Source organism: Meles meles, chromosome X, assembly GCF_922984935.1.
Source record: "Meles meles chromosome X, mMelMel3.1 paternal haplotype, whole genome shotgun sequence".
Lineage (NCBI taxonomy): Eukaryota > Metazoa > Chordata > Mammalia > Carnivora > Mustelidae > Meles > Meles meles.
Window position 1 is genome coordinate 14,645,008 of NC_060087.1, and position 26,905 is coordinate 14,671,912.

General features: G+C 43.3%; 1 pseudogene; it reads right to left on the reverse strand.

The window, feature by feature from the left end:
* Positions 1-26,119, reverse strand: part of LOC123934553 — a 35,352-nt pseudogene extending 9,233 nt beyond the window's left edge.
* Positions 26,120-26,905: the final 786 nt, after the last annotated feature.

Below are 26,905 nucleotides of genomic sequence, written 5' to 3' on the forward strand. Positions count from 1 at the left end.
GGAGATCATAACCGGAGCCGAAATCAAGAGTCAGCTGCTCGACCAACTGAGCTACCCCAATACCCCCAAAATCAAATCTTTAAACAAAACAAAGAAAACCCCCAGAAGTTTATGATATTATAATTCCAAAGGTCAGAAGTCCAAAATGGGAAGGAAGGGCTGTGTTCTTCTCAGAAGCTCTAGAGGAGAGTAAGTTTCCTTGCCTTTTCTGGCTTTAGACACCACCTGCATTCTTTGGCTTGTGGCTGCTTCCTCCATCTTCAAAGCCAGAAATGTAGCATCTTCCAGTCTCCGTCTCTCTCACTCTGACCTTTGCTTCAGTTGTCCCATCTGCTCTGACTTGGAGTCTCCTAACCCCTCTTTCCTTCATAAGGACCCTGTGATTATACTGGACACAGCTGGTAATCCAAATAATTTCCCCATTCAAGATCCATAATCACATCGGCAAGATCCCTTTTGCCACATATTCACAGATTCCAGGGATTAGGATGTAGGGGAAAGGCATTATCCTCTCTACCACAATACCATAATTAAAAATAATTATATTTCAGCACATAATTATAAACAATTTCTTAACATCATCAAATATCCATTCACTATTCAAATTTTCAGTTGTTGGATAAACTATAATGTATCTTTTTACACCTTAGGTTTAAAAAAAAAAGATGCAAATAAGGCCCACACACTGCAACTGAATGATACACGTTTGAGGTCTCTCCTCCATCTCTCTTTTTTCCTTGCAATTTATTAGTTGAATACTCTTGGTTTCCCATGGTCTAGACTTTGCTTATTACATCCCCATAGTTTAATGTGTTACTCTGTCCCTTGTATTTCCTATAGATTGGTAATTTAGAGCTTGCTAAGATTCAAGTTCTATTGTTTTTTCCCCTGCAAGATTGCTTCCTGGGTGGTACATACTACGTTCTTCCATCAGGAGGCACATAATGCCTGGTTGTCTCTCATTTTATGGTATCAGCAAATGTGGATGTGCAGTGCCTCAGTCTTCTAGGTCAGCAGTTCTCCAAGTGTGGTCCTCAGACCAGCAGTATCTGCTTCTTCTGGAAATTTGTCAGAAATGCCGAGCCTCTGGGGCACCTGGGTGGCTCAGTCAGTTGGGCGTCTGCCTTTGGTTCGGGTCATGATCTCAGGGTCCTGGGATTGAACCCCACGTGGGGCTTCCTGCTCAGTGGGGAGTCTGCTTCTTTCTCTGCCTCTGCCCCTTTCTCTGCTCATGTGCTCTCTCTCTCTCCCACCTCTCTCAAATAAATAAATAAAATCTTAAAAAAGAAATAAAGAAAGAGAGAGAGAGAGAGAAAGGGAAAGGAAAAAAGGCAGGCTGGCCAAGTCTCAGGCCTCACCCCAGATGCACTAAACCAGAAATGCCACTGAAGTGGGGGCTAGCAATCCGAGTTTTAGCAAGTCCTCTAGGGGGTTTTGATAAAGGTTAAAGTTTGTGAAGACTTGCTGTTAGTTCATCAAGGGTTGCCCAAAGCAGATACTTAAGACTGACATTAACTCGGACGGGTTTAGGCAAAATAAAGAAAAACCTCCAGAAAAAAGGCCATGCTCAAAAGAGGGAGCCAGAAGAGCAAACATATTTTTTAAGTAATTCAAAAGGCGTAAATGTGGAATCAACACTGCTTCATTGAAAAACACACATTAGGAAAACCAAACTCATAAACAGAACACATCGGTGGCTGTGGAGCAGGGAGCCAGGAAGGCTGAAATGGGTCAAGGTGGTCAAAAGGTGCAAACTTCCAGTTACAAGATAAACAAGTCTTAGAGACGTAATGTACAGTGTACTGACTCCGGTTACTAATACTATATTGCATATTTGAAAGTTGCTAAGAGAGCAGATCTTAAAGTTTGCATCACAAGAAAAAAACATTTTATAGCTGTATGTGGTGATGGAGGCTAACTAGACTTATTGTGGTGATCATTTTGCAATATATGCAAACATTGAATCATTATGTTGTACACCTGAAACTAATATAACATCACATGTCACTTACACCTCAATAAAAAGAAAAAGAAAACAAAAGATCAAGAAACACTGGTCTAAACCCATGAAAAAACAAAACAAAACACAACAGAGAAACTCGAAAAGAAAGCCTTACTCTTTTAAAATCTTTTAAATTACTTCTTTGAAATAATAGGGTAAATTAAGAACGCTTTAGAATCTATAGCCTCTGGTCAAGATTTGTTTAAATGGAGAGCAACAGTAATGTCAAGTTCATGAACATGGAGATGGGAAGAATAAAAGGCAATGCTTTGGGCACTGTGGCATTCAAAGGCTTGAATTCAGAAAGATACAACCACAATGCAAATTATTCCATACATGTTTTATAGTAGTACCTCTGTTTCCAACGTACACAGTTTCTGAATAGAGAATAAGAGAGAAAGCATGGGAGTAGGGTGATCTGGATTACATTTGGCTCTGCCCCTTTCTGGGACTGTTACTAATTTAAAGTGCACTGGACTGTACAGTGAGTGGAAAACCACCCCACCAGCCAGCCATAACCCCTCTCAGGCTGGTCCAGACAACCTGCCTAAAGCCAGTATCCGGTATCGTAATGCAGCCACACAACACCTTGCACGTTCATTTCTCATTCGGGCAAGAAGTATTTAGCGAGGCTACTACACGCCAGGTCCTGTGCTAGAAGCATACAGTCCACAGACAAACAAGTGATCTCAAGGTTAAGGGCTATCGGGGAGGTTAACACATTGATTATAGGCACTAATGGGTATTCATTTGTTGAGCAAATAGACCCTTGCATGTGTATGTAAATGAATAAAAATAACCCTTCATGTAAAATCCTACAAGCTTTCAATATAGGACACAGTGAAATTAGACAAGCTAACATGAAATTCACTTAGAGAACATTTTCCTCTTTTTCTTAAAGAAGTTCTTTAGCTCCTGGCTTCTGGAAATTTCCACCAAACTCTTCTTCACACATTCTCAGCAAGCCGTCTTTCCAAACCTTGCCCCTAGGCATCTAGGGGGAGGAAGTCAGTCAACCACATGGTCTAAAGCTTGGGGTCCAGCAGGTCTTGAATGGCATGGTGCTCTCAATGGCCTCTCTTCTCCCGTCTAGTGCCAGGGACCTCAATCCAGGTGCCTGAGAAAAGAAGATGGAAAGCTGTGGTTTTGTTCAGATGCTTTGTGTAAACCCAGTGTGCCAAACCTTTTTTATTACATAGTGTCAGTTAGGAAAGGGGGAAAAAATATACCAAGCCTAAGTCCACAAGCTTCCAAAGCACGACACGACACATTAAAGGTTTAGTGTCAGGAACAATCAGGTCCTTGTCGTCTATCCATTTGCTAGCACAGTTTCCACAAATAACAGGCGAGCTCTAAATTTTCATAAAACATTTTGGCAGCGCAGGATGGGCCAGCATTCTGGCGGTCTCTCTAAGGAAATGACTGCAAATGTTTTTTGGTGTGAACGGCCTTAAGTATTTTAAATCCTTGGTAAACAGAGTTGCCAACAGTCCCAAATACGTTTTACTAGTTCTGAATCGGACATTCAAGATGATTTTAGGGGGACGTTTCTCAACAACAACTATTTCAATAAATGAGTTATCCTAATGCCCTTTCTTAAATGTTAATGACTCTGGAAGACTTGGTAAATGAGAAATAAATTTTAGAAACAAATTTTACTAGCCAAATTTCAAAGGCCGAGATAAATAGAAATTTCCTAGAAAGTGCACCTAAAAGACAACATGCCTACTGAGGCTTCCAGGAATAATATACACCCATAGTTTTTACTATATGAGAATACTGATTTCTAAATCAAAGTTTTGACTAAGAAGGCTAACTTTCCTAACCTGAAATGATTCTAGACTTCTTTCACGAAGTTTGCCTGAAGAATATTTGTTCTAAATCTGGCCAGGAGAGTAGCCACTAACCACACGTAGCTATTTCAATTTCAATTTCAGTGAATTAAAATGAAATAAAATAACTTAAAATTCAGTCCCTTAGTCCTATTAGCCTCATTTCAGTGATGTACAATTCTATGTGCCTAGTGGCTGTGGTATTGGACAGTGTAGAACATTTCTATCTCAAAGAAAGTCATACCAAACAAAATTGTTCGAAATCCTCACTACTCAAAGGGTGGGCTATAGCAGATTCAGCAACATCCAAGTGTTTGTTTAAAACATAGACTCTCATGCCCCACACAAACCCACTTGATCGGAATCTTCCTTTTAACAAGAGGCCCAGACAATTCATGTGCATATGAAAGTTTGAGAAGCATTGGTCTAAATCAGTGTTTTCCATGGGGCGCCTGGGTGGCTCAGTGGGTTAAAGCCTCTGCCTTCGGTTCAGGTCATGAGCCCAGGGTCCTAGGATCGAGCCCCACATCAGGCTCTCTGCTCAGCAGGGAGCCTGCTTCCCTTCCTCTCCCTCTGCCTGTCTCTCTGCCTACTTGTGATCTCTGTCTTTCAAATAAATAAATAAAGGGCGCCTGGGTGGCTCAGTGGGTTAAGCCGCTGCCTTCGGCCCAGGTCATGATCTCAGGGTCCTGGGATCGAGTCCCATATCAGGCTCTCTGCTTGGCCCGGAGCCTGCTTCCTCCTCTCTCTCTGCCTGCCTCTCTGCCTACTTGTGATTTCTCTCTGTCAAATAAATAAATTAAAAAAAAAATTCAAATAAATAAATAAAATCTTTAAAAAAAAAAAAGTCAGTGTTTTCCAAACTGGCTTGATCCCAAGAATCACCTAGAGCACTCACTAATCATTCAGAGTCTAGGGCCTTGCCCCCCAACCTACTAAATTTGACTCTCAGAGCAGGTGTATGGAAATCTCTATGTTAAACAAGCACTCTAGGTGATTCTCATTACCCTGGAACTGTGCACCCATATGTATTTAAAACGGCCTAGGATTCTGATGGGCAGCCAAAGTTAAGCACCACTGCTATAAATGATTTCATCTCAAAACTGCTTCTGGTCTTAAAATTGAATATTAGATTTTAAACAGAGGAAAAATGAAATGACATTATAAGTAAATCTAACAGTCTGTGCATCTTAGAAACTCAGCTAAAGATCTCCTTATTCTACATTCCATGAACCAAAACAAGACGTATTGATGTGAGGTTTTGGCTGAGAATTTTGCCAATTTCTAGCTTACATAATTAGACAGAATTCTAGATGGCATTTTCCTGGTTTTGTTATCTATTTTTTTAAGTCTCAGCTTTCTGAATAAAATTATTACCTCCTTGAGGATAAAAATGAAGTTTTCTCATTTTTTTGAGCCCTATAACTCCTACCATAAAATACATACTTGTTGACTCTAACCAATAATGAGACCCAGATATGACAAAGTCACAGTATTTTAATGGTAACAGCAAGCAGATAAGAAACCCTTAGACAGGGGCACCTGGGTGGCTCAGTGGGTTAAAGCCTCTGTCTTTGGCTCAGGTCATGATGATCCCAGGGTCCTGGGATCGAGCCCCGCATCCGGCTCTCTGCTCAGCAGGGAGCCTGCTTCCCCCCCCACTCACTGCCTGCCATTCTGCCTACTTGTGATCTCTGTCAAATAAATAAAATCTTTTTTAAAAAAAAGAAAGAAGGAAAGAAAGAAAGAAAGAAAGAAACGCTCAGACAAGGGGTGCCTGGGTGGCTCAATCGTTTGGGCATCCAGTTTTTGATTTCACCTCAGATCATGGTCTTGGGGTCATGGGGTTGAGCCCTGCATTGGGCTCCACTCTCGTTGTGGGGTCTCCTTGAGATTTTTCTCTCTCTCCCTCTCCCTTTGCTCCTCCCTCTCACACATGCACGTGTTTTCTCTCTCTCTAAGATCCTTGGGGGGGGGGGGGAAGAAACCCCCAGACAAAAGACCTACAAAGAAATAACAGTCCTATAAAGATAAGGAATGGGTAACAAAAAGAGAAGTGGCAAAATATGCTATTAATAAGGAAGAGATGAAAAGGAAGTGTTCAGAATCAGAAAACAAAAGATAGGTAGTTGGTTCCCAGATATTAATTTTATTGTTATGCTCTATAACAACTTTTATAGCCCTAGACGCCTAGGGTAGAAAACAGGAAAGACTTAAAATTAATTATTATCCAACTTAAGAAGTTAAAAACAGAAAGAATAAATCCAAGGAAAGCAGAAGAAAAAATAAAAGCAAGTGAGAATGAATATCAATGAAATCAAAAACAAAGATAGAATAGACTAACAAAGCTGAAAATTGGTTCTTGGAAAAAAGGAAACACACTTAGAAATGATTCAGATGCTCAGTATCTGTAGATTTAGTGCAATTCCAATCAAAATTCCAGTGGGGGCAGGGGGCACCTGGGTGGTGCAGTTGGTTGGGCATCCGACTCTTGGTTTCTGGACTCTTGGTTTCTGTTCGGGTCATGATCTGGTGGGGGGTGTGCGGTGGTGAGGTTGAGCCCCACATCGGCACCGCACTCAGTAGGGAGTCTGCCAGGAACTCTCTTTCCCTCTCCCTCTGCCTTCCCCCCACCACCCCACTTGCTCTCTCACTCTCTCAAATAAATAAATAAATCTAAAAAAAAAAAATTCCGGAGGGTTCCTTTCCTGATAAGCTGATTCTAAACTTTATATCAGGGTCTCTTACCCTTGACAGTGTTGACAATGGGGCCAAATCATTTTTTGTCCTGGAGAGTTGTCCTGTTGCACTGTAGGATGTCTTACACCATCCCTGGCCTCTACCTAGCTATGCCCAGACAAATCTGTCCCCCATCCCACGTTGGACAATCAATAATGACTACAGACACTGCCAAAGTCTCAGGGGGAGGGGGTGATAATATCACTCCCAGATGAGAACAATGGCTTTACGGCTTTAAAAGGAAAGAACCAAAAATAGCCAGAATACTTCTGAAGTAGAACAGATTGGTCTCCCAGATCTCAGGACTAATTATGAAGTTATAGTAATTAGGACAATGATATGGTACTAGAATAGACCAGCAAGCCCAGATATAGTCCTCCTCCTGAATTACAAACTGGCAGAAAATATTTGCAATTAAGACAACAAGAATAGGGCGCCTGGGTGGCTCAGTGGGTTAAGCCACTGCCTTCGGCTCAGGTCATGATCTCAGGGTCCTGGGATCGAGTCCCGCATCGGGCTCTCTGCTCAGTGGGGATCCTGTTTCTCCCTCTCTCTCTGCCTGCCTCTCTGTCTACTTGTGACCTCTCTCTCTGTCAAATAAATAAATAAAATATTTTTAAAAAAAAGACAACAGGAACATATAAAGAACCCCTACAAGTGAATAAGAACAACACAAGCAACCCAACAGAAAATGAACAAAATTCATTGTTACGGACTAAATGTCTGCGTCCCCCCCAAATTCGAATGTTGAAATTGTAACCCTCAATGTGATGGTATAGGATATAGAGCCTTTGGGAGCTGATTAGGTCATGAGGGTGGAGCCCTCATGAACGATATTGGTGACTTCATAAAAAATGATCCCAGAGAACTCCCTTTCCATCCACAATGAGAAGATGGTCATATACAAAACAGGAAGCAGACTCTCACCAGACATCAAATCTGCCAGCACCTTGATCTTGGACTTCTCAGCCTCCAGAACCATGAGAAATATATTTCTGTTGTTTATAAGCCACCCAGTCTATGGTATTCTGTTATAGCAGCCAGAAGGGACTAAGACAGGCATAAATAGACACTTTGCAAAAGAGAAAACACATATGCCCAATGGACATGTTAATAGATACTAAACACCATTAATGATCAGGGAAATTCAAATCAAACCACAATGTGATGCTACTTTACACCCATTAGTTAGCAAAAACGTAAAAGTCTGGCAATACCAACTACCGAAAAGGATATAGATCAAGAGAATCCTTTATATATTACTGTTAGAACTGTTAGAAGCATATTAACATAACCATCTTAGGAAATAGTTTGACCTTATATCACGAAATTCAACAGTCACATTCTCTATGATCCAATAATTCTACTCCTAAATATATCACAGAGAAACTCCTCTATCTTAGGAGACATGTACACATATGATCACAGTGGCATTATTCTCAATAGCAAAAATCCAAAAACGACCTAAATATTCATCGACAGAAGAGGGGACTGACCAACCATAGCACATTCTTACTATGGATTATTATACCCCGTCAAAATAAACTACAGCAACACATACTCACAAGGACAAGTCTGAGCAACATAATACTAAGAGATCAAGTCCGCAAGTACTCCATACAACTCAATATTATTTTTAAAAGTTAAAAACAGGTGTACCTGGGTGGCTCAGGGTGTTAAGCCTCTGCCTTCAGCTCAGGTCATGATCTCAGGGTGCTGGGATCAAACCCCACATCAGGATCTCTACTCAGCAGGGAGCCTGCTTTCCCCCCTCTCTCTCTACCTGCTTCTCTGCCTGCTTATGATCTCTGTCTGTCAAATAAATAAATAAAATCTTTACCAAAAAAAAAAAGTTAAAAACAACCTTGGGATGCCTGGGTGGCTCAGTCGGTTAAGCCGCTGTCTTCAGCTCAGGTCGTGATACCAGGGGCCTGGGTTTGAGTCCCGCTTCCGGCTCCTTGTCCAGCAGGGAGCCTGCTTCTCTCTCTGCCTCTGCCTGCCACTCTGCCTGCTTGTGCTCTCTCTATGACAAATAAATAAATAAAATCTTAAAAGTTAAAAACAACTGGGGCTCCCAGTTAGCTCAATCAGAAGAGCATGTGATTCTTGATTTCAGGGTCATGAGTTCAAGCCTCACGTTGGGTATAAAGATTACTTTAAAAAAAAAAAACTTAACTAAGAAGTTAAAAACAACTAAAATTAAAGATGGACTTTTAGGTCTGAATATAGATAGGTCAAGGAAAGCAAGAGAATGATTAACATAGGATTCAGATGGTTACCTCAGCTCAGGAGCAGAGTGATAAAATGGTTGAAGACCTTGAAGTTGGATGAACATTGTTGACTAAGTCGTAGGTTTCACAGTGCATGGTAGGTTCACTGGTGCTTATCTGCTTATAATTTTTTCTTCAGTATAAAGCTCTATGCCCAAAGTAGGGCTTGAACTTAAGACCCTGAGATCAAGAGTTTCGTGCTCCACAGACCGAGCCAACGAGGCGCCCCTATTTATCTGTAATTTTAATTAGATAGATGGAGGGATAAATACATAGATAGACAGAAAGACATAGTTGGAAAGGGTTATGAATGGACCAATGATGAGAGTTGTCTTCAACCAAGGACTGTAATTAATCCAAATCTGTGTGCCAAAAGTCCACTGAGAATATATTACATGTCGAATATTTTATAATTAAAGAAAATGGGAAAAAAAGAACACACTGAACTTGTGGATGTATTTCTGAAAAACCGTACACAATTTTTTTTTTTTTTTTGCCACTGGTATTGAAATCAAATTTCAAATGTCTTACTAGACCTTGCCTTTTGTTGTTGTTGTTCTTAAACATTGTATTTTTTTGAGAGAGAGAGAACACAATCAGGGAGAGTAGCAGGCAGAGGGCCAAGCAGACTCCTCACCGAGCAGGGAGCCATGCAAAACTTCATCCCCGGACCTCCAGGATCATGACCTGAGCCAAAGGAAGATGCTTAACCCACTGAGCCACCCAGGTACCCCTGTTTTTGTTTTTAATAGCAGTCTTATAACAGATCTTTTCCTAATGTAAATAATCACTGTGCTGTGCATGTAACTATCTTCTAACTTACATATTTAGTAAGTTTTCACTTGCAGCCACTTTCTCACATCTCTCTCATTCCGTGTGTGTGTGTGTGTGTGTACACACACATATATAAAAACCTCTATATACATAATCTCCATCACACATACAGCTACCCAGGGCGACCCCACACAAGTCCCCTTCTCTCCCCATTTTGCCAGAGTAGGGTTTCTATCCCCTCAACACAGCTTACCCTCCTCTAGCCTGGCATCTCTCTCACTTCCCTGGCTCCGGTTTCTCATCTCATCTCAATGTCTGTGCAGGTCTTTGGGACCAGGACTATACTCTTTGGTTTTTTTCTTCATGTCGTGTCATGTCATTTTATTTGAACTCTACCCTCAAAAGGGAAGCTTGAACTCACGACCCCGGGATCAACAGTCACATGCTCTACGGACTGAGCCGGCTAGGCGCCCAAGGACTATACTCTTTGAATCCGCAGCTCCTTCTTCATCCCCCAACAACCACACCCCCATTCCCCATCTCTCCAGTCCAGAGAGCCAGGTCTATTCCTTTCCTTGCTCAACAAATATTTGCCAGCCCCTTTCACTATGTGCAATGCACTGAATTAGGTAAATGCAGAAATTAGGTAAATGGTTCTCCTACAGAGAACCAGAGGAAACCCTGGCCTCAGAAACATGCAGATCAGTGGAGGAGGTAAATCTATATAGCAGAAGTAATTATAAGAGAGAAAAGAATGTGTCAAGTCTTGCGCACACCTATAAAACCAACATTGACTCAGATCCCAGGATGAATCTGACTTAAGGCAGGAAGAAATTAACAGACTCTGGCCCCAGGAAGGCTGGACATGAGCACCCAGGGGACTTTCCTCTTCATTTGGTTCTGCCGTAGAGCCTTAATTCTTATGTACAGGATTCTGACGTTTTCACTACACCCAGGTTCCTGTTCTGGAAACGTGCTTAACATCTCAGTCTGCTACTGAAGGCTTCAGGCCTTATCAATGGGCTCTACCTTGGCCTCTGCCCTCATTTCCGATTCTAGTAACTTTCACAGTATGTCTTTTCTTTGGTTTGGGGTTCCTTGAACTGGAGAACTGTCCCAGAAGGGCAGCTACTAGACGGAGGCTTGTTAGTTCTTCCTGATGACACTCTCTGATGCTACCTGTGTGCACTTCCTGGGATTACTGTGACTTACTGAGGATGCCTCCTATTCATCCTAGGTCCCCCGTGCCCCGTTTCTGTCCTACTCAACCGTAACTGTTCTTAGACCTCAAGCCCCTGCATATGTCCACCCTCCAGTCATTCCAACTCCCCCCAGCTGTGGTCCCACCGCTAGGGAGGGGTCAGCTCCAGGCCCCGCCTCCCAGCCAGCCAGGTACAACTGCCCCTGTCCCCACTGAATACTGCGCTAGGACTCCAAATGCTGAAACAGGTATAGGTCAAGAGTTCACAGAGAGTTAAGCAAAGGAAGAGAGGGATTTCTTTCTAGACAAAAGGATGCACTGGGGAAGACTTCATGGGGGAAGCTCCAAAGGGCTTTTTCAGGCAAAAGCTTGAAAGTGAGGAAATTGGTGAGATGCTTAGGAAACAGCAAATCATTCCATTTGGCTGCAGCCAAGAGCATAGAGCAGGGCGATCTGGTAAAAGCAGGCTGATTCCATTTTGTGGAGGACTTTGAATGACAGGCAATGCAGTTTGGATGTTACTCACTAGAAAACGGGGAGCCACTATAGGCTTTTAAGAATGATATGATTAGAGCTGCTCTTTTCCAGTATCTGGAGTATGTGTCGAGTTTATATACTGGAGACCTGTAATGAACAGCCAACTTAAAACGGTCACAATGGGAAGGGAAAGGGAGGGACAATTACAAGAGTATTAGAGGAGACAGAATTAAAGGGTAGGTTGCCATAACTGACACTTCCCTCTTCTTTGGTTTCAATATTCATAGATGACTTAGGTTTGTGACTTGCAAACCAGTACTGTATATCTGACAGAAATAAGGAATTCAGATGATTAGGGTTCTGGTCATCAATTTCAATGTTTGTGGGTAGATTCCCCGCCGCCCCCCTCCCCCACACACCCACAAATGGTGTGGACTCCAGCTGAGTATCCTACAATTTAACTCCATCCTGACACGATGTACCTGGATGTAGCATTGATTCCACAGGTGAACGGGTTCCGTCATAATGTCCATTCCCCGCACTTCCCATGCCACTCGAAAATCCAGACTACCACCTGCGCTTCTGACCCGACCGACCACAAACTGGAGGTTCCAACGACCATCTGCCATTCAGGATGCCAACTGCAAATTCAGATCGTTACCTGTACTTCTGACCGACTGCCTATAAATCAGTTTCCCAGGACCCCCTCCGTGGTACAAATTAATTTGCTACAGAGGCTCACAGAACTCAGGAAACATTTTACGCACTAGAGTGCGGGGGTATTATAAAAGGATATACGTTGGGAACAGCCCAATGGAGGCAAGGCGCGGGGAAACGGCACGGAGCTCCCCTGCCCTCTGTAGGGCACCACTATTTCCGTACCTCCACATGTCCACCAAACTGGAAGATCTCTGAACCTCAATCCTTTGCGGTTGCTGGTTTTTTGTTGTTTTATTTTTTTAAGATTTTATTTATTTATTAGAGAGAGAGAGCGCGTGCACATGCAGGGGGAGCAGCAGGCAGAGGGAAAAGCAGGCTCCCGCTGAGCAGAGAGTCCCATGCAGGAGCTTGATCCCAGGACCCCCAGAATCATGACCTGAGAGGAAGGCAGAGGCTTAACCAACCAAGCCACCCAGGTGCCCCCAACCTTTGGTTTTTATGGAGGATTCATTACCTAGGCTCGGTCATCACAACTGATTCAACCTCCAGCTCCCTCTCCCCTCCCCGAAGTTGGGGGGGGGGCGGTGTATTACAAGTTCCAACCCTCTAATCACAGGTTGGTTCCCTGGCAACCAGCCCCCATTCCAGTTACCTAAGGGCTTGCCCAGAGCAACTCATTAACATAACTAAAGATACCTTTAGGGCTCTTATCACAGGAAATTCCAAGGGCTTTAGAAGCTCTGTGCCAGGATCCGTGAAGACCAAATATACATTTCTTACTATGAATCACAGTATCAGAGCAGGAGAGGGTGGTGGAGGAAAATCAGAGCCAGCTTACAACTGATCATGCCAAGCTGGGATCTTAGAGAAAGGTACAAATACAGACATGAATTTCAAAGTCATGGATTTGGGGTAGATTTATAAGGGAGAGATACAAAGAAAGAGGAGGTTAGATCAAAAGCATATTCTGGGTCTGGGCAGGAAACAGGAACCACACCAGTGATACCAACATGAAAACTGAATGTAAGAGTTGTTAACGAAGCAAAGGGTGGTTAACTACTGAAATGCAGAGACCTCAAAGGTGTAACAGAAATAACCACTGCGGGAAGAGCAGGGCTGAGGGAAAAGGGAACAAAGAAGTCCCTTAGAAAATTCCAGGAGTCCCCCAACCCCCACCCCCGCAGAGCTAAGATTTAGACCTCTGCAGAGGGGATGCCGCTGCTGCAGGAACACACACCATCCACCGAAAGCTCCGCAGAACTGATCTGAGCAGCCCACGACACAGAGAACCCTCCGGGGACCAGTTGCGCTGGGAGCCAAGCAAGCCTATCACAGCGCTGCGAAGGAGAAACAAATACGCAAACAGAAAGCAGAAAAGTCCTTCGGCGCCCCCTATTGACAGAGCCGAACCTAGAGCCCGCTGCCAAAGGAGAAAATGTGGTTTGCAGGGACCCCCTCTAGTTTTACCAAGTGGGGGGAAAAAGGGGTGGGCTTGAAGCCCTGAATGAATAAATTAATAACAGGGATATTTGTATTCATCTAAACTTAAGAGGATGGGACAAAGAGAAGCTAGACAAGAAACAATATAAACTCGGTCTTTAAAAAAGAAAAAAGGGGTGCCTGGGTGGCTCAGTGGGTTAAGCCTCTGCCTTCAGCTCAGGTCATGATCCCAGAGTCTGGAGATGGAGTCCCACATCAGGCTCGCTGCTCAGTGGGGAGTCTGCCTCTCCCTCTGCCCTTCCCTCTGAGTCCTGCTCTCTGTCCCCCTTCCAAATAAATAAATAAAATCTTTAAAAATAAGTAAATAAAGTTGGAATTGCAAGTAAGAGGTGTTATCCACCAATCAAAGCCCGAGAAAACTCCACTATATTTAGATAACCAGGAGACTATCAACCATATCTGGCTTTTTTCTTTTAACATTTTATTTATTTATTTGACAGAAAGAGAGATCACAAGTAGGCAGAAAGGCAGGCAGAGAGACAGAGGGGGAAGCAGGCTCCCTGCTGAGCAGAGCCCAATGATGCTGAGTTGGATCCCAGGACGCTGAGATCACGACCTGAGCCGAAGGCAGAGTCTTAAGCAACTGAGCCACCCAGACACCCTTCTTTTTAATTTTTTTAGGAAAAACTAATCTATAGTTCCAGAAGTCAGAATAGTAGTTACTCTTGGGAGAAGGGATACTGAGTGGGGACATGAGAAGAACTTCGGAGGTTCTGGAAAAATCTTGTGTATTGATCTGGGTCCTGGTAGCACAAGTGTAGACACGAGTAAGAATTAGCCAAGCTGCACGCTACAGACTTGTGCACCCTATGTATGTCATATCACAATTTAAAACTTTAGGGGCGCCTGGGTGGCTCAGTGGGTTACAGCCTCTGCCTTCGGCTCAGGTCATGATCTCAGGGTCCTGGGATCGAGCCCCTCATCAGGCTCTCTGCTCAGCGGGGAGCCTGCTTCCCCCTCTCTCTGCCTCTCTGCCTACTTGTGATCTCTCTCTCTGTCAAATAAATAAATAAAATCTTTAAAAAAAATTTATAACATTTGTTTCAACACTGTATGTTAACTATGCTGGAATTAAAGTGAAACAATCAGGGATGCCTGAATGGCTCAGTGGGTTAAGCATCTGCCTTCCGCTCAGGTCATGATCTTAGGGTCCTGGGATCGAGCCCCGAGTTGGGCTCTCTGCTCGGCAGGGAGCCTGCTTCCCCCTCTCTCTGCCTGCCTCTCTGCCTACTTGTGATCTCATCTGTCAAATAAATAATCTTTAAAAAAAAAGATTTTATTTATTTATTTGGCAGAAAGAGAGACAGCAAGAGAGGGAACACAAGAAGTGGGAGTGGGAGGGGGGAAGCAGACCCCGCTGAGCAACGAGCCTGATGCGGGGCTGGATCACAGGACCCTGGGATCATGACCGGAGCTGAAGGCAGATGCTTAATAACTAAGCCACCAAGGCTCCCCAATAAACAAAATCTTAAAAAAAAAAAAAAGATTTATTTATTGGGGCACCTGGGTGGCTTAATCGGTTGGGTCTCTGCCTTCGGCTCTGGTCATGATCTCAGGGTCCTAGGATCAGGGGCCAGGTCAGGCTCCCTGCTCCGTGGGGCATCTGCTTCTCCCTCTCCCTCTTCCCCCTCCCCCCACTAGTGCTCTCTCTCTCTCTCTCTCTCACTCTGCTCTCTCTCTCAAATAACTAAATACATTCTTTAAAGAAATTTTTTATTTATTTATTTGAGAGACAGAGAGCATGGTGGGGAAGGGGCAGAGAGAGAGGGAGAAAGAATTTCTAACAGACTCCTGCTGAGCACAGAGCCCAATGCTGGGCTACATCTCACGACCCTGAGATCATGACCTGAACGGAAATCAAGAGTCACTTGCCCAACCGACTGAGCCACCCAGGTGCCCCAGAATCAGGTGAAAATTTAAAAGGAATCAAGGGGGGTAAACAGGGCACTTTTTGCTGTTTTTGCCCTAAACAAAAAAGCATTTTGCAAAACATCAAGTTGCAGAATCAGAATTTCATTTTGAGAGCCAAAGGTGAGGAATCCAGTAGGAGACCCTGGCCACATTAAACTGGGACAAAAGAACCAGCAGTAAACCCGCGGCCACTTTTACCTCCAAGAGCATGTAGTGATGCTTGCCTTGACTCAAGAAAGACCAGGAGGAAAAAAAGAGTGGAAAACTTGATAAGGAAGTTTCATCCAGATTGACCCATGCAGGGAATTGCAGCCCAAATTCACATTGCTGGGCTGTCCACAAAAACTTCAAGTCATAAATATAGTTTTTGGCCATCAGATACTAGACTCCGAATGCCCTTAAGTCCCAGACAAAAGAAAAGCAAATTCTCACTGGAGGGAGTTTCTGTCATCTTAGACTGTCAGGGAATCCTGACATATAAATATTCAGAGGCACCAACCAATGTCCAGTCAGAGATAATCAAGGACACAAGAAAATAAGAATCATGAACAAAAAACAGCAGAAACCACCTTCAGATGTGTGATCATCTAGTGCATATTAAAAAAACAAACAAACCAACAAACCAACCTGTGTTTACTTTCTTTAAAATAAAAACAGATAAATTTTAAATTATCTCCAGAAAAAAAGAGATTAAAAAATGAATTGCAGATTTAAAAAAAGCATCTAGAAATGAAAATATAGTAACTGAAATTAAAAGCTCAAAGTGACACCAGTTAGAATGGCCAAAATTAGCAAGACAGGAAACAACGTGTGTTGGAGAGGATGTGGAGAAAGGGGAACCCTCTTACACTGTTGGTGGGAATGCAAGTTAGTGCAGCCACTTTGGAGAACAGTGTGGAGATTCCTGAAGAAATTAAGAATAGAGCTTCCCTATGACCCTGCAATTGCACTGCTGGGTATTTACCCCAAAGATACCCCAAAGATGTAGTGAAAAGAAGGGCCATCTGTACCCCAATGTTTATTGCAGCAATGGCTACGGTCGCCAAACTGTGGAAAGAACCAAGATGCCCTTCCACGGATGAATGGATAAGGAAGATGTGGTCCATATACACGATGGAGTATTATGCCTCCATCAAAAAGGATGAATACCCAACTTTTGTAGCAACATGGGCGGGACTGGAAGAGATTATGCTGAGCGAAATAAGTCAAGCAGAGAGAGTCAAGTATCATATGGTCTCACTTATTTGTGGAGCATAACAAATAACATGGAGGACATGGGGAGATGGAGAGGAGAGGGAGTTGAGGGAAACTGGAAGGGGAGATGAACCATGAGAGACTATGGACTCTGAAAAACAACCGGAGGGTTTTGAAGGGGCGGGGGGGGTGGGAGGTTGAGGAACCAGGTGGTGGGTAATAGGGAGGGCACATACTGCATGGAGCACTGGGTGTGATGCCAAAACAATGAACACTGTTATGCTGTAAATAAACAAACAAACAAAAAAAATTAAAAAAAAAAGCTCAAAGTGGACAGTGAGTGGACATAGTAAAAAAAAAAAAAAGGACTTTTTGGATAGAACAGGGGTTGGCAAACTATGGTCTGTGGGTAAACTCTGGTCTGCCTGTGTTTATAAATAAATTTTTATTGTAACAGAGCCATACCTATATATTTACTTATAGTCTGTGGCTGGACAGAGTGGAGAAGTTGTGACAGACCCTGCATGTCCTATTAAGTCTAAAATATTTACTCTTTGATCTTTTATAGAAAAAGTTGGCCAACTCCTGGGCTAGAAGAAACATCAGAAGACTTTAACCAGAATTTAGCACAGAGAGACAAAAAGATGGAAAATAGAAAATGGAAATAGAAGACGGAAGGAAGAAAAATTAAGAGAGGTAGAGGATAGAGTAAGAAGATTCCATACATTTAATTATAGCTCTTGACAGAAAGAAAAAAGAATGGGGTAAAGGTATTATTTAAAGAGATATTGGTATGTACAATGGAATATTACACAACCATCCATAAAATGAAATCTTGGCATTTGCAACAACATGGATGGACTAGAAGGTACTATGCTAAGCAAAATAAGTCAATCAGAGAAAGACAATTAGCATACGATCTCACTGATATGTGGAATTTAAGAAACAAGGCAAAGGATCATAGAGGAAGGGAGGGAAAAATGAACAGGGCAAAACCAGAGAGGGAGACAAACCATAAGAGAGTCTTAATCTTAGGAAACAAGCTGAGGGTTGCTGGAGGGGAGGGGGGTAAGGAGATGGGGTGGCTGGGTGATGGACATTAGGGAGGGTATGTGCTCTGGTGAGTGCTGTGTATTGTGTGAGACAGATGAATCACAGACCTGTACCCCTGCAACAAATAATACATTATATGTTAATTTAAATTTTTGCTATAAATAAATAAATAAAGAGGTATTGGCTGAATATCTTTTGGACCTGTTGAAAGATAACAACCCATAGATTCTAAAACCTTGGTGAATCCTCAGCAAGATAAATGGAAAGAAATTCAAAGCAGTCACATCATAGCAAAACTGCAGAAAACCAAAAAACAGAGAAAATCTGAAAAGCAGCAAAGAAAATGAGATATAGACCGTTTCAATGGAGTAGTAGCTAGACTGACAGGCGAATTTTCAACAAACAAACAAAAACCCGGAAGGCAGACCTTTTCAATGTGCTGAAATAAAATATTGGCTGACCTAAAATTCTACGCCCACTGAAAATATTCTTCAAGATTGAAGACAAACAGAAACTGAGAAAAAGAGCTTCTGGAAGACGTGCACTAAAGTAAATACTAAAGTGAATTCTCTGGGGATACCTGGGTGGCTCAGTTGGTTGAGCACCTGCCTTCGGCTCAGGTCATGATCTCAGGGTCCTGGGATCGAGTCCCACATCGGGCTCCCTGCTCGGTGGGGAGTCTGCTTCCATGTCTCCCTCTGCTGCTTGTGCTTGCTTGTGCTCTCTCTCTCTTCGTCAAATAAATAAAATCTTAAAAATAAATAAATAAATAAATAAATAAATAAAGTGAATTCTCTGGACAGAGGGAAAATGATCCCCGGGGGCAGCTGGCTGGCTCAGTGGGTAGAGCATGTCACTCTTAATCTCAGGGTTGGGAGTTTGAGCCCTGCAGTGGCCTCCCCAGTGACCCCAGACGGAGAAGCAGAGATACAAAAAGGACCGAAGGGTGATGAAATGGTAAATAGATGGGGGAAATCTAAATGAATATTGACTGCAGGAAACAATAGAATCATGTCCTATGGGACATATGTACCTGTACCACTTAGCTTGGGCTGTCCTGATAAAATACCACAGAGTTGGTGGCTTAAACTACAAAAATTTCTTCCTCACAGTTCTGGAGGCTGGAAGCCTGAGATCCGGTGCTCGCTTCGGCAGCACATATACTAAAATTGGAAGCCTGAGATCCGGATGAAGCTGGGTTCTGGTGAGGGCCCTCTTCCTGGTTTGCCGACAGCCTCCCTCTTGCTGTGTGCTCACATGGCAGAGAAGCGGCTCTGGTGTCTCTTCCTCTTCTTAAAACGGTAATAATCACATCATGGGGGGGAGTCCACCCTTATGACCTCATTAAACCTAATTACTTCCCAAAGGTACCATCTCCTGATGCCATCATCCTGCAGCATTCAGGCTTCCACTTGTGAATTTTGGGAGAACACAAAACATTCAGTATATGTATATATGTACACACACCCGGGGAGAGAGGGACAGAGAGACAGAAATAAAGAGGATAAAAATATACAAAATAAAGACAGACGACCAGATTATTTTATGTACAGCCCAGGACAGTTTGAGAGTGAAAGGAGGGGAGATACTAATTATGACATGGGGACAGCAGATGTAAACCAGGGCTTGGCTGGGTGGACTAGAGGATATAGTCATCCTGAATAGAAATGAAGAAGTAGGTAAGTAGGATTAAGGTGTCCTAAGGTCTGTGAACTTCCAGGAAAAAGGAAAAAATATGATTGATTCTTTTTAAAGATTTTATTTATTTATTTGACAAAGATCACAAATAGGCAGAGAGGCAGGCAGAGAGAGTGAGAGGGAAGCAGGCTCCCCGCCGAGCAGAGAGCCCAATGCAGGACTCGATCCCAGGACCCTGAGGTCGTGACCGGAGCCGAAGGCAGTGGCTTAACCCACTGAGCCACCCAGGCGCCCCCAAAATATGATCTATTTTTGTTGGTGTTGTGAATGGTATATTTACTTAAATGTCACTTTCTGTTTTTGTTTTTAAATATACTAAACAGTCATTAACTTCATTAGCAATCAGGGAAATACAAATTAAAAATCACAGTGGGATACCTCTACAAACACTCCAAATTGGCAAAAAAAATTAATTTGCAGTCTTTTCAAAAGAAAGTCAATTAGACATCCAAAAATATGACAAGATGAGATTGTGATAATAACGTGGACCATAGGAAGACTCATACATTGCTGGTGGGATTATAAATTGCTTTAAGTGCTTTAGAAAATAGCTTGGCATTACCTAATAAACTTGAAGACAAATAGAGCCTGAGGCCAGTAGCTCTTTCACATATACTCTTGGGAAAAACGTACATGCACGTTGTAAACAAGATAAATGTTTAAGAATGTACATGGCGTGGGACGCCTGGGTGGCTCAGTTGGTGAAGCAGCTGCCTTCGGCTCAGGTCATGATCCCAGCATCCTGGGATCAAGTCCTACATCGGGCTCCTTGCTCGGTAGGGACCCTGCTTCTCCCTCTGACTCTGCTTGCCACTCTGTCTGCCTGTGCTTGCTCTCTCTCTCTGACAAATAAATAAATAAAATCTTAAAAAAAAAAAAAAAGAATGTACATGGCGAGGTGCTGGGTGGCCCAGTCAGTTAAGTGTCTGCCTTCAGCTCAGGTCATGATCCCCGGGTCCTGGGATCAAGTCCCGCATCGGCATCCTCCCTGCTCGGCAGGAAGCCTGCTTCTCCCTCTCCCGCTCCCCCTGCTTGTGTTCCCTCCCTGTGTCTCTCTCTGTCAAATAAATAAATAAAGTCTTTAAAAATAAAAAGAATGTTCATGGCAACATGCCTTGTAACAGCCCCCAGATGAAAACCCCAAGTGCATCTATAGTAAAATGGAAATATATATTGTGACATATTTATTCAATAGAATGAATACGCTTGAGCCATGAGAATACACAGCTACACACTGTGACATAGATGAAATCTCAAAAACAAAACATGAAGCAATAGAAGAAAAAGAGCAAGGTGTGTGAGAGCAAGAGAACCCATGCGGCATGATTCCATTCAGCTAATACACAGATCCAGGATGCATACCAATAGATAAAACAAAACAAAACAAAAAACCAAAGGAATGTGAAAAACAAGGACTTGACTATCAGGAGTTAGGAGGTACTTCTGGGGAGAAGATTGAGGGTCATGGTCACGGAAGTTGCATGCGGAAAACATCCATAAGGTTCTGTTTTATTGACCTGGATCAGTCACACTATATTTGTCTTTTTTTTTTTTTTTTAACTTTAAAATAGAAAGTACAGAGCACCTGGGTGGCTCAGGCAGTTATGCATCTGACTCTTTTTTTTCTTTTTTTTAAGATTTTATTTATTTACCTGACAGACAGAGATCACAAGTAGGCAGAGAGGCAGGCAGAGAGAGAGGGGGGGAAGCAGGCTCCCTGAGAGCAGAGAGCCCGATGCGGGGCTCAATCCCGGGACCCTGGGATCATGACCTGAGCCGAAGGCAAAGCTTAATTCACGGAGCCACCCAGGCGCCCCTAGGCGTCCGACTTTTGATCTCATCTCAGGTCTTGATCACAGGGTCATGGGTTCAACCCCATGTTGGGCTCCAGGCTAGGCATGGAACCTACTTTAAAATAATTTTAAAAATAAATGAATAGGGGCAACTGGGTGGCTCAGTTGGTTAAGCGGCTGCCTTTGGCTCAGCTCATGATCCTGGGATCCTGGGATCAAGCCCTGCATCTGGCTCCCTGCTCGGTGGAGAGCCTTCTTCTCCCTCTCCCTCTACCTGCTGCTCTGTCTACTTGTGCTCTCCCTGTATCTCTCTGTCAAATAAATAAATAAGTAAATCTTTAAAAAAAATGAATAATATAAATTACTAACATAAATAAATAAAATAGAAAGTACATAGGTATGAGATACATTTTTGTATATGGGTTATATTTCATTATTTTGGTAAAGTAAATATGAGAAAGTACAGAAAAGAGGAAAATATTATGTATAATCCACCTCTTGGGAATACACATAGTTGGCATTTTAATCGATTTCTTTCCTGTTCTTTTTCTCTTTTCCTGGACATAAATACCCTTTCTGTTTTGCGTGTCCTTACAAAATTGAGTTATACTATAAAATTTATAAAATCAAGATCAAAGTTGGTTTTTTTCTCTTTATTAAGTTTTTAAACCAAATTGATTTATTTTCAAGTTTTGTTTATTTAAGTAAACACTACACCCAACATGGGGCTCAAACACACAACCCCAAGATCAAGAGTTAACACTCTTGGGGCGCCTGCGTGGCTCAGCGGGTTAAAGCCTCTGCCTTCAGCTCGGGTCATGATCCTGGGGTCCTGGGTCAAGCCCCGCATTGGGCTCTCTGCTCAGCGGGGAGGCTGCTTCCTCCTCTCTCTCTCTCTCTGCCTGCCTCTCTGCCTACTTGTGATTTCTGTCTGTCAAACAAATAAAAATCTTAAAAAAAAATGAGTTAACACTCTTTCTACTGAGCCACCTAGGTACCCCTCTCTTTAATATTTTACCCTGATCTGATTGCAGTTCTTTCCAAAGCCAATGTCCCATAGTGGTAAACCCGGAAGACATTGTATGGGAGGTCGTTTGGGCAATTAGCAAGGTACTGGAGAAATCAATTTACTTTGCTTTTTCAAGAAGCTTAGAATACCAGGGGCACCTGGGTGGCTCAGTCACTTAAGCCTCTGCCTTCGGCTCTGGTCATGATCTCAGGGTCCTGGGATTGAGCCCCGCATCGGGCTCTCTACTCAGTAGGGAGCCTACTTTCCCCTCACCCTCTGCCTGCCTCTCTGCCTACTTGTGATCTCTCTCTCTCTCTTTGTCAAATAAATAAATAAATAATCTTAAAAAAAAAAAAAAAGAAGCCAAATGTCTTTTGGAATGAGTAGGACTAACACGTAATGTGTATTTGAGTTAAGTAGGACTTTGTGGGCAGATCTAATCATTGACCCAAATAAATATGCTGAAACCTGGTACCTTTGTAGAACACTGAAAAATTAATTGAGAGTGGAGCACGGGACATGGAGGAAGTGGCAGAAAATTAGTATGAAGTAGTAGGTGGGCCTGATTGTGAAGGGTCTTCCAATGCCGGTAATACTGGATTTGAATTTCTCCTAAAGGTAAGAGGTGGCTAGGAGAGGTTGGTTTTGTTTTTTTTTTTTCTTTTTAAAAAAATTTAAGGGGGGGCACCTGGGTGGCTCAGTGGGTTAAGCCTCTGCCTTCAGCTCAGGTCATGATCTCAGGGTCCTGGGCTCAAGCCCCGCATGGGGCTCTCTGCTCAGCAGGGAGCCTCCTCCCTCCTGTCTCAATGCCTGCCTCTCTGCCTACTTGGGATCTCTCTCTGTCAAATAAATAAATAAAATCTTAAAAAAAAAAATTTAAGGGATACCTGTCTGGCTCCATCAGTGGACCGTGTGACTCTTGATCTCAGGGTTGTAAGTTCGAGCCCCACACTGAGTGTAGAGATTACTTAAAAATAAAATCTTGGGGCACCTGGGTGGCTCAGTCGGTTAAGACTCTGTCTTCAACTCAAGTCATGATCCCAAGGGTCCTGAGTTGGAGCCCCACGTCAGGTTCCCTGCTCAGTGGGGAGTCAGCTTCTCCCTCTCCCTCTGCCTGCCTCTCTGCCTACTTGTGCTCTCTCTATCTCTCTGTTAAGTAAATAAATTTAAAGAAAAATCTTTAAAAAAATAAAATCTCAAAAAAATAGATGTTAGAAAAATTAAAACTTTCATTATAGAATAGTTTCAGATGTATATAAAAGTTGTGAAGATAGGGGCTCCTGGCTGACTCAGTCACTAGAGCATGTGACTCTTGATCTCAGGGTTGTGGGTTCAAGGCCCATGGTAGGCATGGAGCCTACTTTAAAAAACGTTGTGAAGGGGCACCTGGGTGGCTCAGTCGTTAAAGCCTCTGCCTTCGGTTCAGGTCATGATCCCGGGGTCCTGGGATCGAGCCTCACATCGGGCTCCCTGGTTGGCGGGGAGCCTGTTTCTCTCTTTCCACTCGCTCTGCTTGTGTTCCCTCTCTCACTGTGGGTCTCTCTCTCAAATGAATAAATAAAATCTTCCAAAAAAACAAATAAATAAAATAAAAAATTAAAAAAAGTTGTGAAGATAGTAGAATTTTCCCCATTGCTAACATGTTACATTGGCTTAGTACATTTGTCAGAACTAAGGAACCAATATTGATACATTAGTTTGTTCGGATTTCCAGAGTTCTTACCCAATGTCTTTTTCCAGTTTCACAGCTCCACCCAAAATACCATATTAGACTTAGTCATCATGTCTCCTAAGGGTGTGATTGTCTGTGACAGTATCTCAGACTTTCTGTGTTTTTGAAAACTTTAACAGTTTTGGGGCACCTGGGTGGCTTAGTGGGTTAAAGCCTCTGCCTTCAGCTCAGGTCATGATCCCAGGGTCCTGGGATGGAGCCCCACATCGGCTCCGCCGAGAGCCTGCTTCCCTTCCTCTCTCTCTGCCTGCCTCTCTGCCTACTTGTGATCTCTCTGTCACACAAATAAATAAAATCTTTAAAAAAAAAAACTTTAACAGTTTTGAGGAGGACTGGTCGGGTATTTTGTAGAATGCCTCTCTATTGAAATTTGTCTTGTGTTTTTCTCATAAATAGATGTTATGCATTTCTGTGAAGAAGATCACAGAGGTAAAATACCATTTTTTTTCTCATTAAACTTTTGTTTTAGTGGGTCTCAAAATTCTGTGACAAATTTTTGGTCAAGTTGTTGCCACTAAAAAGTACTGATTTTTAAAAACTAATAACTTAGGGGGTCTGGGTGGCTCAGTGGGTTAAAGCCTCTGCCTTTGGCTCAGGTCATGATCTCAGGGTCCTGGAATCGAGCCCCGCATCGGGGCTCTCTGCTCAGAGGGAGCCTGCTTCCCTTCCACTCTCTCTCTGCCTGCCTCTCTGCCTACTTGTGATCTCTGTCAAATAAATAAAATCTTAAAAAAAAAATAAAATAAAAAAATAAAAACTAATAACTTAAAACTGCCACCACACACACACACACACACACACACACACACACACACACAACAAATGGTCCACAAAACATTCTCCTTTCCTTCTGAAGGTTTTTACGATACATTGTTATCATTAACCAGTCTTCTACTATTCAACTTACACGGCCAATTGACGCAAACAGTTCTTGCCAGCTCCAGCTGCCTCCTTGTCCCCCGCTTTGATGACACCGACAGGAACTGTCTCGTGTCACGAACAGCAAAACAGCCCAGAGGAGGATAGTCAGAGAAGCTCTCAACACACATAGGCTTGCCAGGAACCATATCAACAATGGCAGCATCACCAGATTTCAAGAACTTGGGACCATCTTCCAGCTTTTTTCCAGAACGACGATCTATCTTCTCCTTCAGCTTGGCAAACTTGCAAGGATGTGAGCTGGGTGACAGTCCAGCACAGGTGCATCTCCAGCACTAATTTGGCCTGGATGGTTCAGGATAATCGCCCGAGCTGTGAAGCCAGCTGCTTCCATGGGTGGGTCATTTTTGCTGTCACCAGCCACACTGCCACGATGAACAACTTTGACGGATACGTTCTTGACACTGAAGCCCACATGGTCCCCAGGAAGAGCCTCACTCAAAGCTTCATGGTGCATTTCAACAGACTTGACTTCAGCTGTAACATTGACCGGAGCAAAGGTGACCACCATGCCCGGTTTAAGAACACATCTCCTCTGGGCCCACAGGGACAGTACCAATACCACCAATTTCGTAGATGTCCTGGAGAGGCAAAAGCAAGGGCTTATCAGTTGGAATGAGATGGCCGCAGAAAGCCATCCAGAGCTTCACGCAGTGTAGTTCCACTGGCGTTCCCATCTTTACAGGTGACTTTCCATCCCTTGAACCAAGGCACATTAGCACTTGGCTCCAGCATCTTATCACCGTTCCATCCAGAAATTGGCACAACTGCTTCTATGTCGGGGTTGTAGCCCATTTTCTTAATGTAGGTGCTGATTTCCTTAACGATTTCCTCGTATCTCTTCCGGCTGTAGGGTGGCTCAGTGGAATCCATTTTGTTAACACCAACAGTTAGTTGTTTCACACCCAGTGTGTAGGCCAGAACGGCATGCTCATGGGTCTGTCCATTCTTGGAGACACCTGCTTCAAATTCGTCAACACCAGCAGCAACAATCAGGACAGCACAGTCAATCTGAAACGTGCATGTGCTCATGTTTTTGATAAAGTCTCTGTGTCCTGGGGCATCAATGATGGTCACATAATACTTGCTGGTCTTGAATTTCCACAAGGAGGTATCAGTGGTGATACCACGTTCATGGTCAGCTTTTAGTTTATCCAAGACCCAGGCACACTTGAAGCCCTTTCCCACCCCCACCCCAGCCTCCTTCTCAAATGTTTCGATGGTTCTTTTGTCGATCCCATCGCGTTTGTAGATCAGATGACCAGTAGTGGTAGACTTGCCCGAACCTACATGGCCAATGACGATGATGCTGACGTGCATCTTTTCCTTTCCCATTTTGGTTTAGGTTGAGTGGTGGTTTTCACGACACCTGTATTCTGGAGGCAAACCTGTTGAGGAAAAAAAAAAAGTTAAAATACCATTATTGTCACATCATATTAGGGGAACATGATATCAATATGGCTTATCACTGGTGATGTTGACCTTGATCATCTGGCCAAGATAGTGTTTGCCAGGTTTCTCCACTACCAAGTTACTCCCCTCACCCATAATGCCCACAGTTTCTATACTCTTCTCTTTGGAAAGAAGTAAGGGCAGCCCACTCTCAAGAAGGGTGTGTGCGTGTGTGTGTGTGTGTGTGTGTGTGTGTGTGTGTGTACTAAGCTTCACCTCCTTAAGGCTGGTGTAGCTACCTAAATTATTTGGGACTCTGCCTGGGAGATTTGTCTCTTCTCCAAGGAAGGTTTGTAATCAAGGAAATTACCAAGGAAGGTTTGTAATCAAGGAAATTAGACTGCTAGATTTGGTTTTGGGAGGGAAATTCTGACATCAGTGTGAAGAATGAGCTACTGAAGCGACCAAAAGATCAGATAAGATGCTCTGAGAAGGGGCGCCTGGGTGGCTCAGTGGGTTAAAGCCTCTGCCTTCGGCTCAGGTCATGATCCCAGGGTCCTGGGATCGAGCCCCACATCGGCTCCGCGGAGAGCCTGCTTCCCTTCCTCTCTCTCTGCCTGCCTCTCTGCCTACTTGTGATCTCTGTCAAATAAAATCTTAAAAAAAAAAAAAAGATGCTCTGAGACAAACTAGCGCAGAGATAAAGACCTGGACAAGCTAGTGGTCCTG